At 41.9% G+C, this 24,356-nt stretch overlaps 1 protein-coding gene across 5 annotated transcripts in view; it reads left to right on the top strand.

The window, feature by feature from the left end:
• The window catches only part of atoh8 (atonal bHLH transcription factor 8), a 63,991-nt gene that overhangs the window by 25,960 nt on the left and 13,675 nt on the right, over positions 1–24,356 (top strand). The window contains exon 4 of one of the 5 annotated variants that reach the window (XR_004928817.1): positions 821–1,191. The exons of the other annotated variants lie outside the window; for them this stretch is intronic. The gene's annotated coding sequence lies outside the window, so the exon portion shown is untranslated. The remainder of the gene's footprint in view (positions 1–820; positions 1,192–24,356) is intronic. 5 annotated transcript variants of the gene reach the window in all.

Genomic DNA, 24,356 nt, shown 5'->3' on the forward strand with positions numbered 1-24,356 from the left:
CAAGAGAAGGTTTCTTAAGCAAAGGTTTTATGACAGCTACTTTAAAAGCCAGTGGTACATATCCATTTACTAAGGATAGATTAATCATGTCTAAAATAGGACCACTGATCAAAGGGAATACCTCCTTAAACAATTTGGTTGGGATTGGGTCTAACATACAGGTAGAAGGTTTAGATGAAGCTAATATTTTAGATAGCTCAGAAAGCTCTACTGCTTCTAAACAGTTCAGGCACCGCGCAGATTCTAAAGATTCCTCCAACGCTGCCTCACTTACTGAGGACGAGGTAATCATGTTTGGGAGGATGCCAATTATTTTATTTATAATGGAATCAACTTTATTTATGAAGAATCCCATAAAACCATTACTGCTAAGAGATAAGGGAATGGATAGATCAACGGAGCTATGACTCTGTAAGTTTGGCAACTGTACTGAAGAGAAATCTAGGATTATTTTTGTTCTCCTCAATTAATGATGAAAAATATGCTGCTCTAACTCTGTAAAGGGTCTTGTTATACAACAATAGACTGTCCCTCCAGATTAGGTAGGATTCCTCTTGGTGTGTAGAGCGCCATTTTCTCTCCAATTTCCTAACATTGTGCTTCAATGTTAAGTCTAAAATCCGGCGGCGCCCCCTGCGGCAGCGGCCGAACACAGCTCCGTACCAACTCACGGACTTTTTGCATAAAAAATGCTGCCAAACTCGCTGGAAACCACTCATCTACCGAGCCGATTAGTGCATGACCACCAACGCCTGCTGGAATTACAGTCATGCAGTATTTTTGGACTTGTAACCACTTCTACGCTCGATTGTCTACGCAGCTTCGGTGCACTTCGCTCTCAAGACCCAGAGGCCGAGGAGGCTGTGGTCACTTCCGGCAACTCGCGCCGGAGTAGATGAAGCGGAAGCGGCTGAGCCGGTCAAGGAAGCGCGGCTGTCGCGGAGGACTAGCAGCTAAGCTAAAGGTTAACCCATTTAGATCACCACTTCCATCCATCTTGCTCTCCAACGTCCGCTCACTGGACAACAAAACGGACCATCTACAACTCGAGCTCTCTGCAAAGAGGGAGTTTAGAGACTGTTGCGCTTTCATCCTGACAGAAACATGGCTTTCATCATCAACACCTGATAGCGCCGTTAGCCTGGGGGGGGCTAGCCACCTTCCGCGCGGATCGTTGTAAACATTGAAGCGGTAAGGCCCGAGGGGGGGAACTCTGCATTTACATCAACAACAACTGGTGTAAAAATGCTAGGATAGTCACAAGCTTTTGCTCTCCGGACATAGAGCTACTGATTATCAGCTGCAGACCCTTTTACCTGCCTAGAGAGTTCACTGTTGTTATCATCACAGCGGTCTATGTCCCTCCAAGGGCTAATACAAAAGAGGCTATGAGCGTTCTCTATCAGAAAATCTCCAAGCTGCAATCTACACACACAGAGGGTGTTTTCATCATTGCAGGGGATTTTAACCAGGCAAATATGAAAACTGTTCTACCCCATTTTTACCAACACGTGGATTTTGCAACTCAGGGAGAGGACACTCTAGACTTAGTCTACACAAACATAAAAGGAGCATTCAGAGCAGCCCCCCGCCCCCACCTGGGCTCGTCAGATCATCTCACTGTGATGCTAACCCCTGCATACAGGCCCCTGCTGATCAGAGCTAAACCTACAGTGAGGCAGGTGAGAGCTTGGACTGAGGGAGCAATGGAGGCGCTCCAGGACTGTTTCGAGTGCTCTGACTGGGACATGTTCAAAGCTGCAGCAACTTATGAGGACATGATCAACATTGATGAGTACGCCATGACTGTGTCAGCCTACATCAGCAAATGCATCGAGGACGTCAGCGCCACCAGGACCATCATCACCCTAGCCAACCAATGACCCTGGATTACTGCGAAGGTCCGTCAAGCACTAAAAGCACGGAACTCAGCCTTCAAGTCCGGTGACAAGGAGGCCCTGAGGACAGCGAGAGCCAACCTGAACCGTGCCATCAGGCTAGCGAAGCGGAACCGCAGTCAGAAAATCCAGGAGCTTTTCCACGACGCAAGCAGCACCAGAAGCATGTGGAAAAGAATACAGGCAATCACAGAATACAACCCCCCCACCAACACCCACCCCCCCGCCCCCACCCCGGTGAGTGAAGCAGATGCGGACTTCCTAAATGGACTTAATAACTTCTTTGGGAGGTTTGAGGCATTAACCAGCACGCCAGCAGTGAAAGCTGTCCCCCACCAGAAGGAGGAGGTGCTCTGCCTTGACACAGCCGACGTGTGGAAGACTCTGAGGAGAGTCAACCTGCGGAAGGCCCCAGGCCCCGACAACATATCTGGGCGGGTGCTCAAGGAGTGTGCAGGTCAGCAAGCTGGTGTCCTCACAGACATTTTTAACACATCGCTAGAGCAAGCCCCAGTGCCAGCATGCTTCAAGTCTGCCTCCATCATTCCGGTGCCAAAGAAACCTCAAGTCACCTGCTACAACGACTACCGGCCCGTTGCACTGACTCCCATCATGATGAAGTGCTTTGAAAGGCTGGTGAAACAACACATCGTCTCCAGTCTCCCCCCCAACACTCAACCCGTTCCAGTTTGCCTACCGACGGAACCGCTACACTGAGGACACCATCTCTTCCGCTCTTTATCTGAGCCTGGCACACCTGGAGGAGAAGAACACGCACATGCGGATGCTGTTCCTGGACTTCAGTTCAGCGTTCAACACCATCATCCCACAGCATCTGGTGAGAAAACTGTAACATCTGGGCTTCAACACACCTCTTCGCAACTGCCTGCTAGACTTCCTCACCAACAGACCTCAGTCAGTCCGGGTCAGACAGAACACCTCTGATGTCATCACCCTCAGCACGGGCTCCCCTCAGGGCTGCGTCCTGAGCCACTTGCTGTTCACTCTGATGACTCATGACTACGTCCCCAGGTTCACCACCAATCACATTGTGAAGTTCGCAGACGACACAACGGTGGTGGGCCTAATCAGAGACGACAACGACCAGGACTACAGAGAGGAGGTGGAGCAGCTGGTGGGCTGGTGCAGAGACAACAGCCTGATCCTAAACGTGGAGAAGACGAAGGAGATCATCGTCGACTTCAGGAAGAACCGGCCTCACCACGCTCCACTGCTTATCAACAGCTCAGCTGTGGAGGTGGTCAGCAGCACCAAGTTCCTGGGGGTGCACATCACAGAGAACCTCACCTGGACTGTAAACACCACGTCACTGGTGAAGAGGGCACAAAGCGACTTTACTTTCTGCGGAGGATGAGGAGAGCCCGCCTGCCCCCGCCCATCCTTAAAACCTTCTACAGAAGCACCATAGAGAGTATTCTGACCAGCTGTCTCTCTGTGTGGTGTGGAGGCTGCAGTGCCTCCGACTGGAAGAACGTGAGGAGAGTGGTGAGGACAGCAGAAGGGATTATCGGGGCTCCTCTTTCCTCCGTTAAAGACATTTCATCGCAGCGCTGCGTGTCCCGAGCCCGAAACATCATCAGGGACCCCTCACACCCCCACCATGGACTGTTCTCCCTGCTGCCCTCTGGGAAGAGGTTCCATAGCATCCGCTGCAGGACCATCAGGTTATGCAAAAGCTTTTTCCCTGCTGCAATCAGACTGTTGAACTGCTGAAGTATAAAATGGACTGTGTACCACACTCGCTAATTTCAATATTTGTAATCGTATCCTTATCCAGCATTATAAATGCTGCCCAACTCTTAGTCTCCAATATCACTGCTGCACTTTATTCGGAAACTTACTGCATATTTGTTTACATTTCAACTGTCTACTGGTAAATCACTGCTGCACTTTATCCGGAAACTTACTGCATATTTGTTTACATTGCAACTGTCTACTGTTAAATCACTGCTGCACTGTATCCGGAAATCAATTGGAATTTATCCTGTAAATTACTGCAATTTATTACTGCATTTTAATCCTGTACTGTAAATTCACAGCAACGTATCCTGTAGAGTTACTGCAATTTTTCTGAGCTGTATGAAAACGAAATTTCGTTCTGTATGCACTCTGTGCATACAAAATGACAATAAAGAAAGTCTAAGTCTAAGTCAAGGAACGCAGCTCTGAATTAAACCAGGGAGCCAGCTACCTTCTTTTTCAAGGGAGCTACATTGTCTAATGCACAGGGTGGCCGCGGGTCCTTAAAAAGTCTTAAAAAGCCGTAAATCAATTTTCCTCAAAATAAGGCCTTGAAAAGTATTAAATTGTCTTAAATTAATTTTGCATGGGTCTTAAATATTGGTGTGTCACGTCACCGTGAAAATACGGGCAATCTGTTCTGCTAGGTCGAATATTTTTTTCCGGTAGCCTATGCGCTGCGTTGTCGATGGCCGTTTCTCAATATGCGTTCTTGAGCAGGCTCGTGTGCTCGTGACATGTCATCAGCCACAGACCGAGCACTGCTGGCGCGGTACGCACGTGACGTCACCATCTTATGAGCAACGCTCCTTGCCTCTAAGGTAGGACAAGTGGTGTGAGAGCGCACATAGCAACCAGCCGTTACACATGCAACAGAAACAACGATATGACGGACTTTTCAGCTGTTAAACTATCGCAAGAGGATGTCCAGGCGCCCATATTACTGGTAGAACTGTGGAACAACGAACCAAACGCGTTCGTGTGAATCGCGGGAAAATGCGTGACATCAACCGCAGCGGTGCGCGAACCCCGCCGGCCGGCTGGTGTCGCGGCAGCGCGCCTCGCTCTGTACAGCTGAATATCGACGAGGAAAACGGATTAAAATGTGACCAACGGAGTTACTTGTTCTTATATTAGTGATATCAAAACGTTTGAATATACCTCCTTGTGTGAAAAAAACGGTGTTTATTTGGCAGATTCGTTTACAAAAGTACTGGTGTAATGAACACCATTAAATCCAAAGTTTTTATTTAAGGTACGGCTGATTTATTTGTTGTGGTCTCTCGTCATTCACATACAACAATAAACCGTGAGAGCTGACGTGAGTTTTGAAACTGCAAAGCTTTGTCTTAAACGGAAGATCAGACTGCTTCTACAGTAAACAGCACAGCGTTCATAGACCAGTGTGATGCATTCGCGACTGTTAGAAAGCTATGGTGCATTCAGGGGCATGGAACATTTCAAACTTACAACGAAAGAGACATAAAATGGAAAAGAACTTAACTCATACAATAATGTATTTTTCCAGAAAATAGCGTGACCTTTCTAACAATACTTAATGCTCTATACTTGTATTTATGATATTGTTTTTGATTATGCACATCTGCTAGGTTTCTATTCTGAAAATTCTATAATATTACAACAGCAAATTATCAAAGTTCTTCAAAAGCCTGTTTAAAAGTTCCAAATTGGGCTGCAGATCATACAGCAACAATTGCCCTGTCATTGTTTTAACGGGCAGAATTTGCATTTGCTGACCCTTATCCTTTAACTACAGATGGATATACAGGAATAAAGTCATACAAGTGCCAACCCCTCATAGATAGCAGAGGGTGCGTTTTTTGGCAAATGGCTGCCGAAAAATGCACCCCCTATGTTTTTAATCTAAAAATTGTCCCAGACTCATGAAATTCATACTGGTAGCTTAGAACACATTTGTAAACATGTAGGAAATGTTAAATCAGCTACAAGTGTATATTTCGGTAAAATAGCAGGGAGTGCGTTTTTTGGCAAATGTACATGTAAATGTATAACACCGGCACCGCAGCGGTGGCCTATAGGGTAGTTCATTGTTATTGTTTTGATGCGGGTTTTTCCCGCATGCACGCCGGACTGGTAGGCAAAAGGCGAACACAATGGCGGACGCAAACAGAGAAACTGACGAGTTCTCCACGTATTTTTCTTCTTTAGATAACGTATCACAAGATCGTTTTAAGAGTAAGTTGATGGTTGATGGTATCAGATTGCCAGATCCACACAGCAAAAGCCTGAAGGGACGGAGGGAGTCTGGGAAATGCTGCCTAGTGTTCCGTACCGCGACATACAGCTGCCTTATAAACACGCAGGCCAGTACAGACGAGAGAGCACGAAAGCCCCTGAAACCACTGGACGACTACAATTATTTTGTATCGGGAAAAAGGCTCCAGCAACCCCCGCAACCCCTGTTTTATTTATTTTTGTTCTGAAGGAACAGTATTTTATATATTTACTTGATTTGTTCATGGGACTGTAATGACATGTTTGTCTTTTCGCATTACACACATTTAGTCGATGTTCTTAAACTCAACAGTCATTTTGATTTGTATTTCCATCGTACGTTTGGTCTTAAATTTCATTTAGAAGTGGTATTAAAAGGTCTTAAAAAATATTAAATTTAACTTGTTTATACTTGTAGACACCCTGAATGCAGAACGCAATGACGAAGTCATATCGTTAACAAAGACATCTATTTGTGAATGGGAAGAAACTAAATTGCTGCTATCTGCAGGGCATTTCTGCAATACTGACGATATTGTGTGACACACAAAGCTTGATACACTGAGCTCCTTCAAGCAGGCGTTCGCAAGGACGCGCAGCATCACAGTTCCTCTTTATTCTCACTGACAGGTGGAAAAGAAATGGCTCTAAGTGCTCAGCTAGCTAATCACATATTTTACCATCTGTTCCGCTGCTTCGTCCCACTGGCAGAAAGTGTGGGAATTGTAGGAATTTGCCACAAGAAATGTAGGCAAGAGTACGCTTGACTATAAAGGGTAAAACGTTCGCGGAGAGTCAGCGCAGAGTCCGCGCAGCTAACAGTATACATACAGTACGCCCAAGTATGTGGGAGCCTTTAGGCAGCCCGCGCCTGGAGTGCACACTAGCAACAATAAACCTAGTAAGTTAATTCAATATAAAAGTTAATTTGATTTTTGCCTAATGTTAGAAACAGTGTAGTCCAACTACTCTGACCTCCCGACAGAGATGGATAGCTCTCCCTCTCAGGAGAGAGCTGTGTACATGAAGGGGCGGAGTGATATTACACACTTGGGAAGAATATTTAATGTGCCTCATAATCCGGTGCGCCTTATGTGTGGACATAGACCCGTTAATTCACAGTGTGCCTGATAATCCAGTGCACTTAATGGTCCGAAAAATATGGTAATCTGACAAGTCAGAGGGATGTTTACAGCTTCAGTACCTGACTCGTACATAAAACCATGCGGACATGTTAAGATCCAGAAGCGAGAGAGTCCCAATCATTACTTATGTAAACATTATATAGAACCAAGTGTGTACACCCCTACAAGGGGGTATACCATATGACATCAATGTTCCTCGCATGACATTGGTGGAGAAGGTCATACTATATTGTGGACATGACCAAGCTATCCCATTTACCCTTAATCAGTCATTCTGTCCAGTCAACCTCAGAGCGCTTTAGTCACTGTAAGTTTTCTGTTGTCTCCCAGTAAACTGCTTTCTACAGCTCCAGCATAATAATTAATAACTAGAATCGTTCAACTTCTGAAGAAGTTGAAGAAGGCGCCCGCCTGGTGGTGGGCATGACCGTCAAATGGCAAAGCTGCCGAGTTCCTTGGTCGTAGGCTCTCATCGCTTGGAGATTTTAAAATCAAACCTTCTGAGCGAAAAGGATTTGTCTTCATCAAAACCTGCCGACCGGGAAAACTTTGCGTCTGCAGAGCTGCAAACTGCGTATTTCGATCTGAGACGCAGCTAATGAGCTAATTGGCGACAGCCGACAGTCAACGTTTCCCATTCATTTGCTACGGTAGTCCTAAACCACTACTGACATAATACACTTTTTGTCCACAAGCGTCATTTTGGGGGCGTTGTTTCCACTTCCTTTCGTAGAGCCGTTTTTAATAGAAAGAAGAAAAGGCAAAAACGGTCCAAACAAAAGGTCGTAACGTTTACATTTGTAACCTCTACCTTACATAAACACTAGAATTAAATCTTAATAAATAAACGTATAGACAATTATTTCAGTAACTCAATTCAGTAAGTGAATTACACTATATACAGGAGTTGGACAATGAAACTGAAACACCTCTCATTTTAATGTGGGAGGTTTCATGGCTATTTTGGACCAGCCTGGTGGCCAATCATCATTAATTGCACATTGAACCAATAAGAGCAGAGTGTGAAGGTCCAATTAGCAGGGTAAGAGCACAGTTTTGCTCAAAATATTGCAATGCACACAATGTTATGGGTGACATGGGTGAGTTTAAAAGAGGACAAATTTTTGGTGCACATCTTGTTGGATGTGTCAAAACTTTCTTCAATTGAATAAAAACAAAACTGAAGTAATAATATTTGGACCAATAGAGGAGAGATCAAAAGTTAGCACAGCTTCAGTCGCTTCAGCTAGAAACCACTGATCAAGCCCGAAATCTGGGTGTAGTGATAGACTCAGACCTGAACCTCCAAAAGCATTTACAGACAGTGACAAGGTCGGCTTTCTATCACCTGAGCAACATTTCCAGGATTAAAGGACTAATGTCTCAGCAGGATCTGGAAAAACTAATCCATGCGTTTATATTTAGTAGAATTGATTACTGCAACGGTGTTTTCACAGGTCTGCCCAAAAAGTGGATCAGAAAGCTGCAGCTGATCCAGAACGCTGCTGCCCACGTCCTCACTAAGACCAAGAAAGTAGAGCACATCCCCCCAGTTCTAAAGTCCTTACACTGGCTCCCTGTATCTCACAGAATAGACTTTAAAATACTTATGTTAGTTTATAAATCCCTAAATGGCTTAGCACCTAAATACATTACAGACTTTTTATCAGTGTATCAACCTTCCAGACCACTAAGGTCTTCTGGCTCCAGCCTAATCTGCATACCTAGAACCAGAACTAAACAAGGAGAAGCAGCATTTAGTTCCTATGCTCCACTTATCTGGAACAAACTTCCAGAAAACTGCAAAAGTGCAGAAAGCCTGAGTTCTTTTAAATCAAGATTAAAAACACATTTATTTACAATTGCCTTTGACTGTTTTACTGTTTTTAATGTTCTTCTTTGTTTCTACATTCTATCTCTACTTGCTTTTATTCTATTTTCTATCTACATTTTATTCCTACTTGCATTTATTTTGCTATATTTTAATCATGTAAAGCACTTTGTGTTGTCTCTGTACTGAATTGTGCTATATAAATAAATTTCCCTTGCCTTGCCTCTGTGACCAAGACAGCAAGTGTGATGTATCAAGAGCCACGGTGTCCAGGGTAATGTCAGCATATCACCAAGAAGGACGAACCACATCCAACAGGATTAACTGTGGACGCACGAGGAAGCTGTCTGAAAGGGATGTTCGGGTGCTAACCCGGATTGTATCCAAAAAACATAAAACCACATAACTCTACTTATAACTAACTTTCTGAAATATAAACTAAAGGTCACCAATCAGTTCTAAAACATCTTTAGATGAACTCTTGTTGAGCCCTGGAGTATGGAGGACCAAGTCTTCCATATTTAAAAATGAATACAGAAATAAATAAATGCTCAATAAATAAATATACATACAATTATGTGCCACCAAAAATACAATGCACACATAAATGTAGATAGAAAATGAATTATACAGTGAGACAAAATGTATATATTTTCTTTAATTAGCCACTTTATTTATTAATTACTTATTTTTTTAAGTATTTATTTATGTGCATGTTATAATATTTTTGTCTGTTTTATTCTTTCTTTGTATTTTTTTGCCCTATTTATTTCTCCGATGCTATTTATTTCTGCCTGTCCTTTTTACATTTCTGCCTGTCCTTTTTACATTTCTTTATGCATTTCTGCCTCATTATGCAAATGAGGAGGGCTGTGTCTTGAGGGCTCAACTTCTTCCCATTGGTTGGTTAGCATTTTACTGCGTCGGTCAAATCTACATGGCTTTTCCCCGACATGAAGCATTGTTTAATAATGTCAAACTCAGCAGGCAGACGTTCAGTGGCCGACCTCTTACGGGAAGCTGCTAATAGACTGGAAGAATTAGAACGCTGTACATTTGGGATCTGAAATGTTTTTCGGTGGTTTCAGATTCGGCTTTCCAGATCAATAACTCATCGGCGGATGATTTATTCTACAAAACAGACACCTCTCCGCAACCACCGCAAGGCAGACGCTGAGCTACAACCGTAGTTTCCTCAAAACGAGTCCGTGGGCCAGAATCTGTGGGACGTCTCCTTAAGAAGTTTCGTATGAACTGTCAGACGGCAACTTTCTTGCACTTAGATAAGTTGCTACACATAGCAGTGATCTCAAAACACCAATGTTCCCACGTTTTCACTTGCACATTAATAAGTTATTGCTGACAAAAAATCTAAACTGTTGCGCTCCGGGCCGAGAGGTCACGTGATTCGATTTTTGCTGCTCAGCCAATCAGATCGCTGTATTGTCAGCTGAGTGCGCTCAATGTGTAAGGTGTTGTAAACATTTGTTTCCAGACGAAGAAAGCCCAATAATAGCATTTTCTGGCGCCAGTTGGCAAAGATCTTGATGGCAAGGAAAAAGAAATAGCCCAGACCATCCATCATCCATTTTCTAACACGTTTATCCCTGCTGGGTTCGGACCGGTGCCGATCTCCAGCTGTCAATGGGCGAGAGGCGGGGTAGACCCTGGACAGGTCGGCAGTCCATCACAGGGCAGAAATAGCCCAGACTTTTGCTCATTTTACTGTGATATCACCAAGACCTGCTGCGCTAGGATAGCACAGCCAAACGACTTATCCACGCCAGAATTTGTATCCCCTGCATCGGGAGAGTGTTTGAAATCAATAAAACTTTTAACCTCCAGCTTTGTGAAGTCTAATTATTTTTAAACATCACATTCTAATAAAATGAAATAGATTTTTTAAACTCCTAATACATTGTTCTGTTTTTAAAATCGACATATCTCGTTGTTGATAAACAAAGAGCAAAAGGCTGGGTGTGTCAAATGTGCACGGCCGCCAGCTTACCTCAAGTTCTTTCTGTAAAACTGACAGACCGTAGTAGTCATGTTTCCTCAGCCATGTCTTTCTCCAAATGCGTCGTCGCCTTTTTTTTTTTAGGGCTTTCTGCACCCAAAATTGCACATATTGCCAAAGCAGCGCGTTTCTCTCCGGTAATGTTTACAGTAGCCATCGACAATTCCGTCTTCTTCTTCTTCTTCTTCTTCTTCTTCTTCTTCTTCTACAGTATGAGCACTCCGGTCGCGTCCGAGCGTTGCGCCGTACACAGATCGTGAGCGGTGAACTTTTAAACCCGCGGTTCCGTCGCACAGTTTGAGATGTATAAAAGTACCACAACTGAAAAACTCGTACAGTGTATGCCCGGCTTAACACACTTACCATAACAGCTCCGCATCACCATTTATGACCACTTCTTCTTCTTCTGTTTTAAAAGTGGTGCGCCCTTCTTCTTCCTCGTGTTTTAATGGGTGCTGACCACATCCAAAAGGATCATTACCGCCCCTCTAGTGGTGCGCTCTGTTCCTCATCTTTATATTATCAGCAGCGCAACCAGCTACCGTAAAACCTGTTAAATGTATCACTGTTATAGCTCCGAAGGTCCAGAAACTCATGTGTGCTATAGCGCAGCAACGCGGTGCAGTTTTGAAAGAAAAGATAGCCAGTGTGGTGTTAGCTTTAGCCTAGCACGCACCCCCCTCCGCGGTTCACAGGCTTTATTTATGTTCCGGTCGCCGGCTGAGTTGCACTTCCGCCCGGCCGGGAGAAGTCGGCAGGTTCCAGTGTTGTGGAGATCTATAGGATGACGGGAATATCGGCGATAAATGTAACACTGTTATAGCTCCAAAGGTCCAGAAATTCATGTGTGCTATTGCGCAGCAACGCGGTGCAGTTTTGGAAGAAAAAGTCCGGTGAAAAATAGATTAAAAAAAACTTCAGGAAAACTGTTGTTTTTTGATGTGAGACGGTGCAGAGCTGAAAAGTCCATATTGCGCCTGCTAATGAGCAGTAGTTCTTGCTGTTGCAATTTTTTCATCATTCATTCATTTATATCAGTTGTTATTTATTTGTTACTTGTAAAAAAAAAATAAAAAAAAAATATATTGGGTACCCCCCAGCGGGTTGCGAACCTGCGACCTTTGGTGCACCAGCCCAACACTTAAACCACTGTACCGAAAAAAAGTGCCATGCTGAGCTCTGCATTTTTGTGAGGTCAACTGTGTCTAGGAAGTGGTCTTGAGAAGTGGTTTTTGGTTAATTTTGTCACCACGGTAACTTTAAATGGCGTCAAGTACAAATAGCACACTTCGCGGCGTCGAGACGCACGTTTTGATATATAGTTTGTGGGGGTACAGCCTACGGTTCGGGCTGTATTAACAGTGACGGATGAATAAAAAAGAACTAGAAAAATTTCTGAAGAAATTTAGCAAGGCGCCTGCCACTTGGTGCGTACCGTACCGTCAGCCATAGCAACAGGAATAACACTGCGAATTTCAGGTTCCAATGGCCTTCACAGCCCTCGCAGCGGCCGTTGAAAGGTTCCATGTTAAGACAATGGACCTCCTAGGAGCCTCTTGCTAGCAGCGTTGTCATGGAGACTCACTGACAGCTGCAGCCCTCTCTGTCTGTAAAGGCAGAAGAACCCTGGCTAAGCAGCAGTTGGTAGGACCTTCCTAAAGCTATTTCCGGTTAGCAACATGCTAACGGTTAGCCGCTAGCATGGCTGTGTTCAGTATCACCGGGTGATGTTACTCTGTTAGTTTGGTTGAAATCCTGTACTGAGAAGTGCCTAAAAAGGGAGAAAATGCTAAAATTCACCAAATCTGTCAAGAAGAAGTTTGTACAGGCTTCCTAGAGCTACTTCCGGTTAGCAACATGCTAAACGTTAGCCGCTAACATGGTTGTGTTTGGTATCACTGAGTGAGTGTACTCTGTTAGTTTGATCCAAATCCTGTACTGGGATGAGCCTCAAATAGGGAGAAAAAACGTTGTTTATAACGTTGCCATGGTAACTCAAAATGGCGGGTGGTACAAAAAAATACTTCATGGGATCAGCACACATGTTTTAATATACACACTGTGGGGATTATAATACAAAACTCTTAGTCTCCCACGCCGGGTTTCGATCCCACAACCTCTTGCATGCAAAGCCTGCACTTTCCATCTGAGCTATACAGTAGCGCCATATATGGGCATGCAGTATTGGGACCATAAGGGGTTTGGTCCTCCATTGAAAAGCATTGGATGTTTGACACCTCATAGCTTTGAGATGCTTTATGCGACGTAGCCCAAATTTTTTGTGGAGCTTTCTCTCTAAATGAAGAACAGACTCTGTGAAGCAGAAGTTGGTGAGACCTTCCTAGAGCTACTTCCGGTTAGCAACATGCTAACCGTTAGCCGCTAACAAGGTTGTGTTCAGTACCACCGGGTGATTGTACTTTGTCAGTTTGGTCCAAATCCTGTACTGGGAAGTGCCTCAAATAGGGGTGCCAATACTTAATGTCACCAAACGTGACCAAAGTTCATGGGTCAGATTGGCCTCCTTTAGCAACTCAGCCTCACCACATCTAGGCCCAGAACTCAACATTTGACCAAAATGGTGTGTAGTGCCATTTCCCACATGTGGGTGGTGCTGTATTGGCCAATTGGGTCGTGTCTGGGCATCATGCCAGGTCCTGTTGGAAGCAAAGGCCCAATAGGAAAGCATGTAAAATCCAAAATGGCACAGAAAACTGACACATGGCTGAAAGTCACATGAAAATTTTAAAATGTTAAGAGGAAGTGACTGTGCGAATTTCAGATTCCTACAATTATCACAGCCACTGCTGTCTACGTAATTTGTCTACGTAGAGTGAAAATTGAGCGAGTAAGGTCAAGTTGTTCGGAGTTTTGAAATCTTTAAAAAAGCTAGAGTGGCGGTTGGAGAATTCCGTCTCTGACTTTCATTGTAAACGATGATTTCGCTGATTTTTGGACATGAGCTTTGAGGAGTAACTGTGAAGAGACAATAAAAGATATCCACATCCCGTTTTCACTTCTGAGTAGTTCACAGATATATCTACAAACTGGAAGTTAAACGGTGTTCGTAGGTGAAAGCATGACGACACAGTACAGCGTTGAAAATGGTCATTTTGAGGCTTTTTTTCTTCCCGACTCCATTCATTCCTATGGGTTTTTTTGGGGTGGGTTTTCGTTAATTTTGTCGCCATGGTAACTCGAAACCCCAATAAAAGTAGTAGCACACTATTGCCGACCGAACCGCACGTTTTAATACCTATATTGTGGGGGTGCAAGCTACGGTTCGGGCCGCATTAACGCACAAATAATTAAGAATATTAATAAAGAAGCCGTTTAGAGGTGAATAGTAATAGATGCCTCCATGCATTTGCATGGAGGCATCCATGCAAATGCCTCCATGCTTCGCACAGCACTGCCTCCTCATTGCAAATGCTATGGCAGGCGCCTAATAAAGAAACCCTTATTAGGTGCATAACATAAGGCCTCCGCCATGCATTTTCAATGCATAGGCGGGCGCCTAATAAGTATAAATGAACACATTCTTCATGATTTTATGAAAATTATAAAATGTTTTAAAAATCACAAATTTTGTTTGAAAGAGTATATATTCAGTATATTTTTTCTAGGGCTGGGCATCGATTAAAATATTTAATCGCGATTAATCGCCCTGATTAATCGCGATTAATCGCGATTAATCGCATTGTATTTACAAACTCCAAGAATGAATTCAAAAGTAGTGTAAAGAGCACTTTTATTTTAATGTTCTGCTGCCATATGAACAAAAGTGTTGTAACATTTGTAGCACTTATTTTATACTGGATATTTTCAACCCATCTATTGAATTTAGTGCACTACTTGATCTTTTCTTCATAAGAGAACAGCAAGCACTGCAGCCAAAATATGACCTTTTTTGACCTGCTGTATATTAGCCAGTCCCTAAGCTTGATGTATCATGAAACTGTTGACCTTTTGGGTTTTGTGGTTTTTATTTTATTATTACAATTAAATAATAATAATAATAAAATAATAATAATAATAATAATAATAATAATAATAATAATAATGTTATGTTCAGTGTTTTTTCGCTAATCCACCTCTTATATATTTCAATCCTTATGTAATTTTGTCTGTGTTGTGTGCACCTGTCTGTTGCTTTAATCCTATAAATTTCCCCGTCGTGGGATAAAAAAAGGATTAGCTAATGTTATCTTATCTTAAATAACACTTTTTAATATATGTACTGGGTTCTTTCAAGGTCTTAATTACATGTTATGTGTGGGCTCCAGTAACATCCATCCATCCATCCATCCATCCATCCATCCATCCATCCATCCATCCATCCATCCATCCATCCATCCATCCATCCACTGATCTACCTGGATGTTCCCTGGAGGACTGAAACGCCTCAGTCAGAGACGTCTGTGGGTCTGTCGGGGCAATGAGAGAAGTTTCGTCTCCTCTCTCCGTTTCTGGGGCTCGACGTTTTCATGTTTTTTCACGTGCTTAGATGAATTTGTTGTGTTTCCACTGAAATGAACCGGCTTTTTACAAAACATACAGCTTGATTTCATTTACGGTATTAAAATAAAGCCAAACGGTGCTACTTCCTCTGTTCATGTTTTTTCGCTGCTGCGGTCTCTCTCAGCTGTTTCTTTGCTAAGTTTGTGTGAGAGCTGAGTGGGCGGGCCAGGCTGAGCCTGCGTGCTGATTGGCTGGCGCCGCTGAGCCATGTACGAGAGGGGAGGGGGAGCGGGAGAGTGCTGCCGTGACAGCGCACTGCAGTCAGCGCGCCTGCTGACTGACACTGACTGAAAGCATGTGAGCAACATGCGTTAATGCGCGATAAAATAAATATCGCCGTTAATAGTGTAATGAATTAACGCGAAATTAACGCGTTAACTTGCCCAGCCCTAATTTTTTCATCAGGCTTGTTTTAGATTTTAAAGGGGCATTGTAGAGCTATTTTTGTGCTTTTTTTTTTTGCAAAAACCCTCAAAATATGAAGTTTTACACCAGGTAAATGGACTGAAGTTGTATAGCGCTTTTCCATACGTGCTGACCACTCAAAGCACTAGAGCCACATTCACCGATACGCAGCTCGGTAGGCAACTTGTGGTTAAGTGCCTTGCCCAGGGGCACATCTACATGTTGCAAGAGGAAGCTGGAATAAAGCCTACAACCTGCACATGTCAGACCTGTGACCACAGTCACAGGTCTGACATGTGCAAAACAACTGCGAGTTTTCATAAATGAAAAAGCCAATTCATTTGAGGGGAGAATAATAAAGTGCAGGATGAAGCCAATGGGCTTTTCGAAGTGCTTTTGCTCCTCGGGCCTAATTTGTTGCAATTTTACTTTGCTTGAGCTGCTAGGTGAGGGGCTGGGGTGGGGTTGCAAGGTGATGGGCAATGCCTGGCAATTGGGACGCAATAATCGGGAAGTTTTTGAAATGGCTTGTTTTCTAGAAACCAAATTTTTTTTTTATTACTGCCAAAAAGCAGATGTATGTTTTTGTTTTTGTAGCCCTTGGACTGTTTCTAGAAGAAAAAGACCCAAGTGGAAATTATAAAAATATAAAAAGAAAATATTTTTTCATAAAAGGTCACCTTTAATGTTTATGAACAAAGGCTGCTGTGCTTGTAATGTGCAAACCACTTTCCATCCTATTCAAAGTTGGCAGCTAGCAGGGCTTATCAACTTATCCTGGTGTATTCTCCATGAAAGATTGTAAAGCTTACTTTAAAAAAAACGAACCTTAACAAATGCCAAATAGCTTCGAGATTTTGAGTCAAGTGGAAGGTCGTACTGGCACGGATGCCTCTTTAAGTGTTGATTGCTACATTATAAGTCTTTTTACATGTCACTGAATGAGAGCATGACGTTGGCAAGTGGCCAAATATTCAGTAGCCAGATATTTACATGAATTTGTCCATAAATAACAGAAAAGCTGCAAGCATAAAATCATTTGATGCATATTGTTGAGTAATTTGTGGACATGTAGAGAAGGTGATATACAATGACACTGAAACTGAGCCTCCCCAGGCAAAATAAAAGGGCAAAAGACTGCAGTGTATGAATTATCTATCACAAAAAATAAGATGCTCCTTTATTGTCCCTCAATGAAGAAATTTGGGACCAAGAAAACAGTTGCACACTAAATCAGTGGTGAAAAAACCCAAACTAATTTTATAATGATAATGATATATTTTATTTGTAATGCACTTTACATGTGCAACAAATGGCCAGGTGCTCCAGTTGATAGTCGATAAACAACTAATAAAATAAGAACAAGGATATTAAAATGCAAATGAATAATGTTTCAGGGTCTGTAGAATCTGTAGGCAAATTGTTCCACAGGTGGCACAGAAAAAGGCCCAATCTCCCATGGTGCGGGATCGAGTACTGGCAACGTGTGGAAGGTCGGTGTTGGAAGAATGGAGAGCATCTGAGGGATAGTAAAGAGTGAGAAGGTCTTTTACATTAGATGGTCTGTCACTTAATGTGTTCTGCTGCAGTGTGGCAGTGGCGGATACAGGCGGGGGCACGGAGGGCGCGCGCACCCCCTTTTGGAGACCGAAATTATATTTTTTAGAGCAGGCGGGCATTGGGCGGAAGCTGTACTTTTTTCTTTTTTTTTAACCTCGGAGTGGCCATCATTCTATTAGTACTATCTTTGATGTGTCAATCAAACATTTCAACCAATCAAATCAACGACTGAAGACAATATGCTAGCCAATTACAGCTGGAGAGGGGCGGGTCGCTTGGTCATACGCGTGAACTGGTCTATAGCCTTCAGAGAGAAGCAGGCACGGCTCGGCTGTGGTCACCATCGGTGTCGGTAGTGCGGGATGGATATTCGGTCTGATTACCAAATAATTACAAGAAGAGACAAAGAAGCAAGCGAGAGCGAGCTGGAAGCAGCGCTATTAATTTCTGTTTGAAACCTCAGCATTGAAGTCAACACTGTAGTAAACATGGACGCTAGGAGGGTTAGCTAGACAGCTAGGAGCACAAGGAGCAGGAACCAAGCAGGAAAACTGCCAAACTGAAGAAACGTGGGTTACTAGCAGGCAGAAGGGAACTCTGCTTTGTTCTGATCCTTGTTCTCCTAGCTGCTGTAATTACAGAACCTCTTCTAGTATGAATTTGTATTTCAGTCAGTGTTCAGCCTGACACCAGTGCTCATGTTTATGTATGCTAATGCTTGACTTTTGAGTCAAAACACAGCTCTACAGGTTGCTGTATCTTACTGTTAGTTTCCATCCCAAACACAGCATAAAACCTGCCCAGCTAAAAAAAAAACAAGCCCAAATCTCAAGCTTCTTATGTTAAAAGCGCAGAAGTATGAAACACATGAGAACATGCCACAATGTACACAAAATGTACAATCAGTCAACCAAATAACACACAAGATCACTTTAACAATCATGATATATGAACCGAAAAAAATTATCAATAGCTTCCCAACACGAGTAATAAATCTACAATAATATAAACGTAATTTCTCTTACAGAATATAGCTCAATCAAACATTTTTACACAGCCATGAAATATTTTTAAGTTGATCAGTAGAACTCAACCCCTCTTGGGGCGTTTACATTGACCAATACAATTTCAAAGTTTTAGTGTTCTTCCAGACATAGACAACTATTTTGATAAATATTTTGTTAGTAATTCTTTCTAAAAGCCCAACAAATATGGAAAGATTCCCACATTTTTACAACCTGCCCATAAGCTATTCTAGTTTCATCTCATTGTGTTCAAAAGAAGCCTAACTGGATGGAAACCTGCCTAATTTGGTAACACTGAATACACAATTTCTTTTTGTTTGTTAGATTTTTTTTTAGATTTGGGGATTTTATTGAGAGTTAATTGAGAGTTTCTTAGTTTCTTTCATTGAGAGTTTATTTTATTGATAATTTCTTAGCACTGTAGGAGTTTTCACAGAGCCACTGTTCGGGTTGTAAAATGCTTTTTTTTCTTTTTCTTTTTTTAAAGTGTGCCCCCCTGAAAAATGTAATGCCCCCCTGTAATTTGTTTCTGCAGCCGGGTCTGTCCAAGCATAAATTTGAATTGCTCACAGCTCAGATCTCGTGTTATTACAACGTGACGTGATTAAAACTATTGCCAAGCAATTTGCATATGATAAACGATGAGAGTGAGAAAGAGATCTTTACATCATATAAAGATGATCTACAATCATTATCAACACTCCAGCAGGAAATGAAGTTGTGGCACACAAAGTGGTCATCATCAGTGGAAAAACCCAGCTCTCTCCCTGAAATTCTAAGGATAACAAATATGAAGTGCTACCCAAACATTTCTATGATTCTTCACCTTCTGTCAGTTATACCTGTTACGAGTGCTTCTGTGGAACATGCTAACTCGGGCCTTAAAGCAATAAAAACTTTGCTAAGGTCGACTATGGGACAAGAAAGGTTTGTGGCTTTGCTACTTACATATGTCCACAAGGACATTCATTTAGACATCAACAAAATCATAGACATTATTGCCCAGAAGCATCCCAGAAGGTTGACATTTGTAAACCCATTATCATCGTCATCATAAAGTTGAAGGTGTCGTAGAAGGGAACAATATTCTTTGTCAAGTCTTACTGTTCTATTATAGGCTTATTTCTTAACTTCACCATACATGTTCATTGGTTTAACTTACTTTAATGTTTTTTTTTTCTCAACATAGTTTATCTCTTTAAAATATATTCAGAACTCCTTTATCACTTGAACCATCTGGGCGTCAGCACACCTCTTCGCAACTGCCTGCTAGACTTCATCACCAACAGACCTCAGTTGGTCCGGGTCAGACAGAATACCTCTGATGTCATCACCCTCAGCCCAGGTTCACCACCAATCACATTGTGAAGTTTGCAGACGACACGACGGTGGTGGGCCTGATTAAAGACGACAAGGACTAGGACTGATCCTGAACGTGAGAAAACGAAGAAGATCATTGTGGACTTCAGGAAGAAATGGCCTCGCCATGCTCCACTTTTCATTAACAGCTCAGCTGTGGAGGTGGTCAGCAGCAATAAATTCCTCGGGGTGCACATAACACACAACCTCAGCTGGTCTGTGAACACCATGTCACTGGCGAAGAGGGCACAAAAGGGCTTGCACTTACTGCGGAAGATGAGGACAGCCCACCTGCCCCCTGCCCATCCTCACGACCTTCTACAGCAGCACCATAGAGAGCATTGTGACCAGCTGTTTGTCTGTTTGGTGTGGATGCTGCATCGCCTCTGACTTGAGGAACCTGAGGAGAGTGATGATGACAGGAGAAGGGATCATCGGGGTACCCTACCCTCCATTAAAGACATTTCATCCCAGCGCTGCCTGTTCTGAGCCCATAACATCATCAAAGACCCCTCACAACCCCACCATGGAATGTTCTCCCTGCTGCCCACTGGGAAAAGGTTTTGCAGCACCTGCTGCAGGTCCACCAGGTTTTGCAACAGCTTTTTTTGTGTTGCCATCTGACTGTTGAACTGTAAACTGGAGTCTACATATTTGCATCATTATCTGGCATTACCAATGTTGTTGAACTTTTATTATCCTTTTAAAAAAATACAAATTTTTTAACGCAAAGGAGGAGAGATATAAGGCCTAACAGAAAAACTCATGAAGCCAATCTTTACCTTATCAGGAAGAACGCCACCTTGAAACTACAGAAGTTCCGAGAGACTCTCTATTTTTTCCCAATCCACAGATTTTAACAATCTTTTTAACCTACACACTTTACCACCTTGTATATTTCTTTTAAGTTTCTCCAAATCTTCCTTGAGTGGAATACCAGTGATTACACTATGTGATACTCTATTTTCTCCAACAACTTTCTTTTCACTTAAAACCTGATCATCCAGAGAAGACAGATCACCCGCTATTACCATCTAATGTAGAACAGATTACTGGATCAATGTGTGCTTCTGTGCTTTTTTGTCTGTCTTGTTGTGTCTCTGCTCTGTCTTCTTTAACCCCCAGTCGGTTGAGGCAGATGACCGTTCATACTGAGCCCAGTTCTGCTGGAAGTTTTTCCTTCCCGCTAATAGGTGGTTTGAATTAAGACTCTTTGAATGTGTATATTCCATGTTATTCTTTCGTCAAACCAAACCCCTAAAAATTTTAATTGTTTCACTCTTTATAATTTTAATTTAACATAATTAATTTTCTTCCTTGAAAAGAACATTGTTTTAGTCTTATCCACTGAGAATTTAAACCCCCATTTTAATGACCATTTTTCAACTTTAAAAATAGCTTCTTGCATCTTTTTAGTGATAAACTCCAAATTCCTTCCTCTCTTCCACATAGCTCCATCATCAGCAAAAGGAGAAAAACCCATTCCATTATCTATATTTTGAAATTCTGAATCTCAAGCATACTTATTGGTAGTTGCAAAGAAAACACATCATCTATCATTACCAAAACTAATAAAGGACTTATTATACTTCCCTGTGGAGTACCATTTTTCTCAGAATGATAATTACCTATTTGAACATGTATTTGTCTTTTAGTTAGAAAATCTTTGATCCACTGACACATCCTACCTGTAATACCCATCTTTATCATTTAATTAATAAACCTTCTTTCCACAACATATCATATGCATTTTCAATATCAAAAAACACTGCTACAATATTTTATTAATTTGAGCTTTTCTGATTTCAAATTCCAATTCCTCCCTCTTCAAGTTTCTGCTCCGCTTAGAAACAGCACGGGATGTGACGTCACATCATGTGATGTGCCCAAATATGGGCAAAATGGCCGCCCTGTTCGCTGCGCTGGAGAGTCAGAGCTCAGGATGGTGAGAGCTGTGAACAGATCATAAAATTCATAAATTCGTTAAAAATCAACGATTTGCTCTAAAATTCTGAAAATATTCATGGATCTCGGAGAGTGGTTTATCTAACTGTGTGATTTGTTTTAAATGCCCATTGAAAAAAGCATTTCAGAGACATTTTTTTTAAAACTTTATAGTCTTGCACATGTCAATGTCTTTTAAATAGTTCAAAATCGCCTGGATTTGTACCAAACTGAAGTTCACATTTAGTCTGAATGTGCTTTACAAATAGTGGCCACTTTTATTGGGATTGAAAAATATTTGTGGAAAATACATTGATTTCTGCCTTTCCAAACTTCATAGTGTGGGACTTTCAAAAACCTTAACACATGCTGTGAGAGAATTGTTACTCCTTATTCAAGGAATACATCCTGAAAATCTGAGATCATTACACCACAAAATAGATTTTCGGTAATTTTTTGAAGTTTTCAAGTTTTTTTTCACACTTTTGGAAATAGGCCCCGCCCACTTGTTTAAATCATTACCATATGTAATACTTTAGTTAAGGGCTATGACTGGAAGGGGATGAAGAAGGTTTTGTAAAAATCCGATCAGCCATTCTTGCGTAGTAGATTTCTTAAGATCACACCGCCCCCTAGTGGTGGACGATCCTCAAACGCGAGTCACATGTGCAAAATCTTATTTGGACTATTGGTTATGAAGGACATGTTAAAATCTGTTATGGTTTTAGAATAATCAGCAATTACATTTAGAGCTAGCTAGCTAACAATCACTTTTTTTAGCATTACTTTTCAAAAAAGTAAAAATTAAAAAATCTGCCGTGATAACTTTTTTCATTTGTCCATGACACTGTCATATATAAAGTTTTGTGCGGATTGCTCAAATGTAGGAGGAGTCTATCAAGAAAGGTTTAAGCTTTGTAGCCATGTAGCGTGAAAACTAGCTGGGAAACGAAGGGTGTGATGCAGAATCATCCAATAAAAAAGTGATATCAAGTTTTTGAGTGTGGGACCAGTAGTTTGGTGGTTTTAGGCTGAAACGCATTGTCCTTTTTTATAGCGCCCCCTAGTTGTTGAGGGGTCTAAATTTCTGGGTTTGAGTAGCGGTGAACGTTCTGTACTTGGATACCTGATTCAATAGGTTCGTTACAAGTCCGCATGTGCCGCCCAACGCGTTTTAGCTGAGAAGAATAATAATTATTATTAATAATAATAATAATAATAAATAATTTAAAAACAGAAGAAAAACATAGTGTTCTCTGCTCGTAGAGCAGCGGGCTTGGAACCCTAACAACACCTACCTTGAGATGTACCAGTGTCTATGCAATATTGGAGAACTGCTATGGTGAAATGCATTGTATAGAAAACCGTTTGGGATCACAAGCGAATCTGTGAAAAATTTCTGTTATCCTGCAAAACATAAATTCATGATCCATTCCTGATGCATGTTGGTTTGGCTGAGCAGGGGGAGCTGGCATGCTCAAAGGGACGGGGCGTGGGTGGGCTTGAGACCCGTTAATAACTGCTTGCAGTTCTAATTATTATTATTATTATTAGGGTTCCAAGCCCGTAGCGCAGGCGAACGGCTATGCCGTTCGTCTGCACTGTGTGCAGAGAACCCTATTGTTTTCGTCTGTTTTTAAATTATTTATTATTATTTTTCTTAATAATTATTCTTCTCCGCTAAAACGTGTTGTGCAGCCCATGCGGACTTGTAACAAACCTATTGAATCAGGTATCCAAGTACAGAATGTGCACCACTACTCAAACCCAGAAATTCAGACCCCTCAACAACTAAGGGGGCGCTATAACAAAGGACAATGCATTTCAGCCTGTAACCACCAAACTACTGGTCCCACACTCAAAAACTTGATATCACTTTGTTTATTGGATGATTCTGCATCAAAAAGGTAATTGGCACACCTTTCGTTTCTCAGCTACTTTTCGCGCTACATGGCTACAAAGGTTAAAACTTTCTTGTTAAACTCCTCCTACATTTTTTGTGCAATCAGCGCAAAAATGTATATATAAGCGTGTCCTGGACAAATAAAAAAAATTAACGCGACGGATTTTTGAAATTTTACTTTTTCGAAAAATTATGCTAAAACATTGTTAGCTAGCTAGCTCTAAATGTAATTGCTGATTATTCTCAAACCATAACAGATTTTAACATGTCTTTCATAAGCCATACTCCAAATAAGATTTTGCACATGTGACCCACGTTTGAGGATCGTCCATCTCTAGAGGGTGCTGTGATGTCAAGAAATCTACTACGCAAGAATGGCTGATGGATTTTTACAAAACCTTCTTCTTCCCCTTCCAGTCATAGCCCTGAACTAAAGTATTAAATATGGTAATGATTGAAACAAGTGGGCGGGGCCTATTTCCAAAAGTGTGAAAAAAACCTCAACAACTCAAAAATTACCAAAAATCTATTTTGTGGTGTAACGATCTTGGATTTTCAGGATGTATTCCTTGAATAAGGTGTAACAATTCTCTCACTGCATGTGTTGATGTTTTTGAAAGTTGCACACTGATGTTTTAAAAGTTTGGAAAATGGAGAAATCAATGTATATTCCACAAATAGTGTTCGATCCCCAAAACAATGACCTCAATTTGTAAAGCACATGCAGACTA

Source organism: Fundulus heteroclitus, unplaced genomic scaffold, assembly GCF_011125445.2.
Source record: "Fundulus heteroclitus isolate FHET01 unplaced genomic scaffold, MU-UCD_Fhet_4.1 scaffold_28, whole genome shotgun sequence".
NCBI classification, from domain to species: domain Eukaryota; kingdom Metazoa; phylum Chordata; class Actinopteri; order Cyprinodontiformes; family Fundulidae; genus Fundulus; species Fundulus heteroclitus.